The sequence below is a fragment of the Salvelinus sp. IW2-2015 genome, linkage group LG18 (assembly GCF_002910315.2).
Source record: "Salvelinus sp. IW2-2015 linkage group LG18, ASM291031v2, whole genome shotgun sequence".
NCBI classification, from domain to species: Eukaryota; Metazoa; Chordata; class Actinopteri; order Salmoniformes; family Salmonidae; genus Salvelinus; species Salvelinus sp. IW2-2015.
In genome coordinates this window covers 27,664,675-27,674,157 of record NC_036858.1, presented here as the reverse complement: position 1 = coordinate 27,674,157, position 9,483 = coordinate 27,664,675, and positions in this window count along the sequence as shown.

The following is a 9,483-nucleotide window of genomic DNA, read 5'->3' as shown; positions in this document are numbered from 1 at the left end:
TCTGAGTATCTTGTTGCCTGGAGACTGCTATGTTGGCTGCTGGGTCAAATTACTGATTTGGAAAGAGGATCACCCTTTCAAGGATTTAAGCAAATCAATGATTTAATCAGAGAGAGAAAACAAGAATAAGATTACATGTATTTAGATTGTAATGCTAAATGACTTAAATGTAATATCGTTTAGCTATAAAACACTTTATGTGCATTTGTGGTGGTGGTTTGAGTGGGGGTGGAGCAAAAATTATCTAACACAGGGGAGGATATTACAAGGAGAATTTGCAGAATGGAGCTCCCCTGTAATTTGGAGGAAATTCAAAATAATAACAAATACATTTACCCACTTAAAAGTATGCACTGCAGAGCGGGCCTTCTCTTTGGTTTTATTTAATGTGTGTATTATTTTCAGCAATACCTGTAAATGGTCACTAGATGGAGGCACAGATCCACTATATGACAATTCAGTATCCTAATAGTAATTGTAGACCTACAATTTAGGCCTCGTGGATATGAGCTTACCAAATAGTTTTTCTTGGACAAAACCAGTAAAGGGATAATAATATAATACGTTTTAAGTTGTTGCATGTAAACTATCCAGTGTGGAAATTAAAGTTGCACATTGAAAATTCAAACTAAGATAGTGCTGACAGTCATGACCATAAGGAATAGCTGACTTTCCATTTGAAGAAAGACAAATACAGTATGTACATTGGATACACAAGGATTGTTCATTTGTAAATTGCTTGATCTGGTGATATTGCTGTTCTGACTGCAAAGGGCTGTTTTGTTATGTGCAGTGGAGCAAAAATACATCACATACAATCTGCTTCAGTGCCCATACATTAGAAGATGCTTGGGTTGCTAAAATTGCAATTTGAAAAGTAAATGTTTGTGCAAATAAATTGAAACTCTTCCGTATTAAATACTATCTTACAATTATATGGTCATCTCAATCTGAATTGTTCATTGTGGCTAAATGAAGGCCTATTTATGCTCTGATCTTGAGCGATAATTCATTCTAATCTAGGCTGTCAGAGTGATGACGGTGACGTCTGTTGATGGATGATCTTTAGTCAGGCTGTCTTTAGCGAACGTAAACATCTCAAGAGCTGTACATGTTAAAAAGTGCTGGGTTAAAAATAACCTAATTCGTTATTCTGATAACTATGTGCTGTGAAAATCACACTGTCTCTCACAGTGTGCTCCACTCAAGGGTGTCTCGAATGACACTGGCTTTTCACAAAACTGAATAGGCCTACCTTATTAATAATGCAACCATTTACCAAGTCAATATACCTTTTGTAGAATGTGTCAGGTAGTATGTGTCAAGTACAGTATATTTGCCCTGGCATAGAATAATATTGAAAAGTTCAATGTCCATTACTCCCGAGGTCAAATAATGAATTCCACCCATTTCCCTATTTATTACACTCCCATTCAAAATATATTCTACATGATATCCCATCATTTATTTCAATTAATGTGTTTTTWAAAATTCCAGTTATGTAGCAGGAAAAGATATTAATGAATTGAAACCCTCCCCTTGCCCCAGGATGAAAGTATTTTTGGCAGGGACGTGGGTATTTCTGGAGTGAGAAATTTCCGTTGAAGCAGTCCTTGTTACAGAATTCTCTACTATTAGTCAGCTTGTCTGCCTCTTTCTCCTCCTCCTCTGCGGTCTCGGAAATGATTTTAATCTCACATCTATCCCGTCGTGCCGGGCCTAACACTACCGCGCTGCAGCGACAGATCTGAACTGGCTCACTTCCTCTGTAAGAAAATGCCGCTTTGGAATTTGGAGCTGTTGTGATGCAGAGGGTCATTAAAAGCAAAGTCATGATTTCAGTGTTGTTGTCGTAGGCAATGTGTGTGGGGTTGATTCTCCTCCTGGGCAGGGATTATTTTAAGCAATCAGACAACCGACTGATGGTGACCCAGAATGACACCTACGGATCAGGCAATCTTGATGGGAGAAAGAGAGACAGATACTGTTAGGAGGGCATGGACCTGTGGGGTCTTAGGTTCAAGAGTACATAGCAAACCTATAAATAAAACTGATCCAGCAGTAACTCATTTGATATTGTTTTAATCATTAATGGAATTCCAAAGTCTCAATGTAACACATAAATACATACTGTAGTGGTAAGTTAGCCAGAAAAGCTGATAACCACAAGGAAAAAAGGAAATAGTGGAGAATTCCAGAAGAAGCTCTTGGGTCTTGTGATGACCTGAGAGAAATCTGTATAAGGATCTATAGGGATCCTTATACATGAGGTATGTGCACTTACATATAAGCTAGAAATAAGGAGAATCAAACACTGTCCATACATGGTGTTTTTTTGTACTGGTTACTTGGAGTACAGTATGTCCATATGTCTATCTAAACTCATGAAAATGTATGGCCATATATTTATAGCTTCGTGCTGTAGGTCATGGCACTTGGGATGTATGCATCATATTGTAAAGAGGCAGTGAATTGATCACTGGCCATGCATAAGAGTTGACTCAGGGCAAAGTGGATGGAGTAGATTCTGTCTCATGTTGTACCTCCAACCACTGGAGAAAAAAATTCTAACAGAATGCTTAGATGAAAACTCCCATGAGCACCAGGGGCAGTCATGTCCTCTGAGAGTGGCCAAGGGCTTTATTGTGCTACTGCTTCCCTGCCCTCAGTCGCTCCTGCTCTGTACTTGTCACACTCAGTTAGTTCAATGAAGTCATAAATATGCCTCTGTACATTTTTCATGAAGGAGGTGGGGGGTGAAAAATCTCCACTTTATAATGCTTCTAATATGGAGCTTTTCACACACATTATTTCCCCAAACCAGCCTCTAAGGCGCCATCATGACGCTGTATGAGCATGATGGTTAATGTTCAGATTCCCCAAGGCTGAATATTACTGAAAATCATCATATACCAATGTCACGCTCGTGAAGCTGTCAGAGACTAGGAAACATACAGTACATACAGATGAAGAATTCATGAGTAGTTAGAACTCACGAAAGAAAAGTAAGGAGCCTACCTACGCAAACAAAGGTCTACCTGCTGGAGAAATGTGATGAGTCACCTCATTAAGTTTCTCCTGTTCATTCCCATTACTAATTCAGCTGTAGAGTCTTCCACTAAACATACTGCTAATTAAAGCTTTTAGTGGGTGTTCAACCTAACCTGGATTATGCAACTGAAGCATAGCGCTTCAAAGAATAATGCAAATATACATAAGCAATGTTAAAAACTAATTTATTAGCAAAAAATCCAACCATATGTGACCGACAGAATTGATTCAGTCTTATGTAGCAACATTTACATTTTAAAAAACTATTTTTTTACACTGCAAAGCAGAGACCGAGAGCTACAAAATGGTATATCATACACTGCAATTGAGGAACAATGGGTACGTAATTCTGCTTTGAAAGTTGATAAACTTGTAACCTCACTTTTGAAAAAATGGCTTTTGAATGTTTTGGTACCTACTGGAGAGCTCTTCTTTGACTACACCCATTCAGCATCAATCACAACCTCTTAAGCTTTAGCCCCACCCAAACTCTGACCTTTTTACTTGCCTTAGCAAAGCTGGTTAGGCTGTTTTCATGTTATCCAGAGAGTTGGTGACTAACTGCGCTGCTGGCAACAATTTAATTCCGCTTTTTTGCCGACGTTTACTGACACTGGCCATATTCAACAGATGTTGAGCGTTTGTAAATTCATCAGTTATTCTGAGCTCTTGCACAGTCAGACGAGAGTGCTCTGAAATCGGAGTAGATGGCCAGATTGAATTTACGAACACACGCGAAATGGTTACTTAGTGGAGTCTTTTGTTAAGACACGTAGCTAGCTAACCAGCTAAACAATGAACCATAATCCCAACTCATGACGTTACTACCCTGCATGAATCTGCAGGTAGCTAAGCAACCAGGTTCAATGTTAGCTAGCTAACATTAGGCTGTAACTAGTCAAGCAAATGGCTCTGAGATACGAATAATAAGATCATGCACGTGACGTTAGCCAGCGAGCTAACGTCAAAGAATGCATCAACATCAACCAATAATATGTATTATTTTAGTAATAGAACAGCAATGACTGAATATGTATAACTGTTTAGGTAAATGGTCTATGACTGAAATATTGAATTCAATTTTTGGCAAGCGCCCATGTTCACATAATATTGGTTGATGTTTACATACTATTGGTTGATGTTGATGCATTCTTTTAGTAATAGAACAGCAATGACTGAATATGTATAACTGTTTAGGTCAATGGTCTATGACTGAAATATGGAATTACATTTTTGCCAAGCACCCATGTTTACACCCATTTGGACTTAAATCAAATTGGTTTTTAATATGTAGACTATGACCCAGCATTACAAGGCTACAGAAAATCAATCAATCAATTATTCCTCAGAAACAAACTATATTCAGATGGTTTATCATAGGAAACAATAGGAAATTGCTCCCAGGAAACAATCTACCCAAAGGAATTTCAGACCCATTCTCCTGGTATATATTTTTGGTGTAGTATTTTCCAAAGGTGAGGCAGAAGAGACAACTCTGGATGTGGCTAAGCTGTTTATCCGTCTGCAATAATACATCTCTGATTTTGAATTAAGATAGTACGAGTTTGCATTAGGCAAAGAAACCCCGAGGGTAATGGACTTTCTCTGTTGCTCAGAGAAATGGACTCTGTTTCCATTATTAAACAACCCCACTATTGCCTAGCCAAGCTGTTTTCATTCCCACCGACCAAAGTGGAATTACCTGCTTTTGAAACTTAAATGCAGCAAATGCACTGCCTCAGTCAGTCACTCTCTAACCCATAATTGCTGTCGGGTACCTGGAGGATTGATATCATTAAGGAAAGACTCAGTTAAAAATGTCAAGAGTTGTTTTGCATTTCATTCTGACACACCTGTGTTGTTCACAAACTAGGTACCCGCAGGGGAGAAGATGGGCCATCGATATTACTGTAAGCCAAGTAATATATGCACTGTGTGCTCTGACAGCGCGTATCAAGTGTTAGATGATGAATTACAATACGAGGGCCATATAAAATGGTGGGTTATAAATGCTTTCTTTACGATAACACAGTCCTCCCTGCAATCTGACTGACAGCTAGTTACGCAGGTGTGCCGATCAAAACAATGCTCTTCGTTACTGAACCACCTGGGATGCATCCGGTAATCAGGTCACACTGGAGTTTGGCTGCCTCTCTCTGGAGGAGACGGTGTTGTCCTAGAAGATGTGTAGTCCTTATCGTATCATTCACCCATCTGGACGGAAAACAAGCCATGATGGATAGAGCTAGATTGAATCCCCAATATCCATTAGGCAGTTACTTTTGGGAGAAGGGGAGACYGAGACATGCTTTCCTCTCTTCACGCAGTGTTCATTAGTGATTGATGTTGATATGGAGGTAAAGCGTTGTCTGTTGCTGATGCTGGTTTCTGATACCACAACTGGACCCTTTTCAACCAAACATGGTGACTGGGATTCTGGAATATAATGCGATGGTAGGGTATGTTACAGAGATGTTGGCGTTTCACCCCTGTGACCGTGTCAACACCAGCTGAATGTAACCCCATCCAGAAATGTGAAATTCAAAATGTTAACGTGTGGCTGATAGCAACAGACAAGATATAATACTGAATCTGAAGTACAATTCCAGGCCAGTCAGACTCTCTAGAGCTCAGCATTCAATCATGAACAGATTCACTTCAATTGATCAAGGAGTGCCAGGTCACATGGGGATGTTACTGTACGTGTTCTGTGATTGTTCTGTGGGATTTCTAGAGATGGATTTAATGGGTTTAAACAGATCTGGTTGGCTATCAGTTCAGAAGGACATAGAAGCAAATGGAATTATCAAAGCTGTTTACCAGCATTAGGCTGCTGTCTGGTGTAATTCATGTACAGTGTGCTGTACTGCCAAATTCTTAAGAAATAAAGTGAAGAACGTGACTGAAAAACACAAAGGCAGAAAAACGATTCTGTCTTTACATAAAGAAGGACTGACTCTGAATTACTGCAACTTTAGTCTTGAAGTCTGTGTATATGAGATATCTTAACGAGTCAGAGTATTGATAATAACAGCGACACATTACAGAAAACAGCACACCTCAAAGCACTCACAAGCAACACACATTCCTAATATTCGGACTGAAATGGTATAAAGGTAGATTTGTTTGTGGATGTGAACTCTGCCAGAAGCAGAAATCGTTTTAAATGGCTGGCCTCTACATGACAACATGGAAGCATGGCCTTTAGCTCCCATTAAAGGTACAGGTCATGAGGCAATAAATATGTAAAATGGTAAACAATATTACTTTCAATGTCATAAATAGATAGAAAGGAGACTCAGAATTACTCACATCTCCTAAACTGAAAGAGTAAAACATTTTTTTTATTTCAGCACAAGCATTTGTTACAGATATTTCCTATTTCCTACAGGCACATTCAGAATGCAGCAATGTTGCATCCTATACTCTGAGAACTGACAAGCTGCATGAGATGCACTCCTAACAGATTAGCCAACAAAATGCCTCAACTCTTCTTGGCACACACAGGCAGTAGCCTAGGTCTGGGCTGTTTCCAAACCTCCAGTATAGTATGGTTTAACTCTTGACTTTTTTTTGCGAGACTTTTCCACTGGGGGCAATGAGGAAAAATATCAAGAGAATGTGTCTGTAAACAAATTATCTCTGGCTATGTCTATGTTTGATATCATACATCATTTGAATTAGCCGTATTCAATGACGCACACGGACCCTTTTCATGTTCTGTCGGAGGTGTCCTTGTAATATCTCTGGAGCCTTTGAGGAGCTCAAATGCAGTGATCTGTAGCTCTTTGAATGCTGACTTATATCTAGATATGTACAGTATGCATAGATTAGCTACATTGGCATCCACGTGTAAATGGTATTTATCACAACTTGTTTATTCCACAGCCGTATGGATATTGTAAGTCATTTAGGTAGATGTTGCAAACACGTTAATATCCCTCAAGAGATAGCTCAGCAATGTAATTCTAACAAAATGTAATTAATGACAGATTCTAGTCTCAAATACTGGTATACTGTCGCAGATACTGGTTAACTGATGGTGCCTTCATAATTTGAACACTTGTCTACACAAATGGGGATTCAACCCTTGCAGGCACTTTTTTAATTTTACAGAGGTCCATGGCTGGGTGCCATTAATTTTACATTTACATTTACATTTAAGTCATTTAGCAGACGCTCTTATCCAGAGCGACTTACAAATTGGAAAGTTCATACATATTCATCCTGGTCCCCCCGTGGGGAAGGAACCCACAACCCTGGCGTTGCAAGCGCCATGCTCTACCAACTGAGCCACACGGGACCAGGGGACGGGACCATTAATGAATAATGAATTTCGTAATTTAATAGGAGCAAAGGCATGCAGGCTCACTGATATGAGCATTGTCCAGAACGATAGGGATTCATTGTGAGGTGACTGTGTCGAGAGAACCAGGATAATCTCTTGTGTTTTTCGCAGACATATGTCTCCAATTAATGAACACTCTTTGAAGGAAGACTCGGCAGTCTTGAAGCACTATACTTTGGGAATTTAATTTCAAAGTAGACAACTCATTTAGTCTCTCTTGGATTATGTAGACATTCGAGATGGTTTAAATCATGCTTTTCAATCTTAAACCTCACGTCAGACAACTTTGAATAGATAACTGTTGAATAAATGGCTAAATCCCAAAACCAATATTTCATTAATATTGGATCCACAATCACCGGAGATATAAAATAAAGTCRGTGCACACATTCATTACTTTTGGAGTGGATGCACAGCTGGCCTCTCTTCTGTTTTGACAATTAGTCATTTGGAAGTGAATCTTATATTTTCTTCCACTGCTAACTTAGAGAGAGAGGAGAGAGTGACAAAGACAGATGAAGGGAGGGGAGAGAGAGACAGACGGAGACAGATGGAAGGGAGGGGAGAGAGAAGCTGCAGATAGTCTGTAGAGCATCTACAGATGGACTATCCAAATAAAGTAAAGAGATCAAACTCAAAATGGAGACTGGAGTATGCACAGTGCACACCAGTAAGTGTAACCTGTTGTATACAGGAAAAGAGGGAAAGGAGAGCATTCATTTTACACAAGTACATTCCCAATCCATATATCTTGAGAGTGAATTGAGATGTAATTGGAAGGGAGCGGAAGCGTATGGGAATAGGGGTAGATGAGGAGAGACAGAAACGGATGTGTGGCACTGCTCCCCTGCTGCTTGAGCGGAGCTTGTCATGTAAATGCACACATTTGGGCTTATTTACCTCGATCCTGCAGGGCTGGCTCACAGGCACGTCTCACTGCTGGAGGCACACTACCGTTGTCTGGCAACCCTGGATCAAAGAGCGCTGCTGTGTGGCTTGCTCATTAGGGACCGGGCACCGAGAGCCAAGCTGAAGAGCAGACAGAGACCCTCTCCAACAAAACATCACCACATCTGTCCATTTGCCTCCTTTTCATCATGCACTGTTCTGTGCTGTTACTTTGTAAACCCATAATGGGATTAGGCTAAATTCTTCCACCAGTATTAAGAAGGGTAATTGTCCAAAAAGTAGTCTGTAGTAGAGTCAGACATAAACTCAGCAAAAAAAGAAACGTCCCTTTTTCAGGACCCTGACTTTCAAAGATAAATCGTAAAAATCCAAATCACTTCACAGATCTTCATTGTAAAGGATTTAAACACTGTTTCCCATGCTTGTTCAATGACCCATAAAAAATGTATGAACATGCACCTGTGGAATGGTCGTTAAGACAGCTTACAGACGGTAGGCAATTAAGGTCACAGTTATGAAAACTTAGGAGACTAAAGAGGCCTTTCTACTGACTCTGAAAATCAGCAAAAGAAAGATGCCCAGGGTCCCTGCTCATCTGCGTGAACGTGCCTTAGGCATGCTGCAAGGAAGCTTGAGGACTGCAGATGTGGCCAAGGCAATAAATTGCAATGACCGTACTGTGAGACGCCTAAGACAGCGCTACAGGGAGACAAGACGGACAGCTGATCGTTCTCGCAAGTGGAAGACCATATGTAACAACACCTGCACAGGATCGGTACATCRGAACATCACACCTMCGYGACAGGTYCAGAATGGCAACAACAACTGCCCGAGTTACACCAGGAATGCACAATCCCTCCATCAGTGCTCAGACTGTCCGCATTAGGCTGAGAGAGGCTGGACTGAGGGCTTGTAGGCCTGTTGTAAAGGCAGGTCCACACCAGACATCACCGGCAACAACGTCGCCTATGGGCACAAACCCACTGTCGCTGGACCAGACAGGACTGGTAAAAAGTGCTCTTCTCTGTCGAGTCGCGGTTTTGTCTCACCAGGGGTGATGGGTGGATTGGTGTTTATTGTCGAAGGAATGAGCATTACACCAAGGCCTGTACTCTGGAGCGGGATCAATTTGGAGGTGGAGGGTCCGTCARGGTCTGGGGCAGTGTGTCACAGCA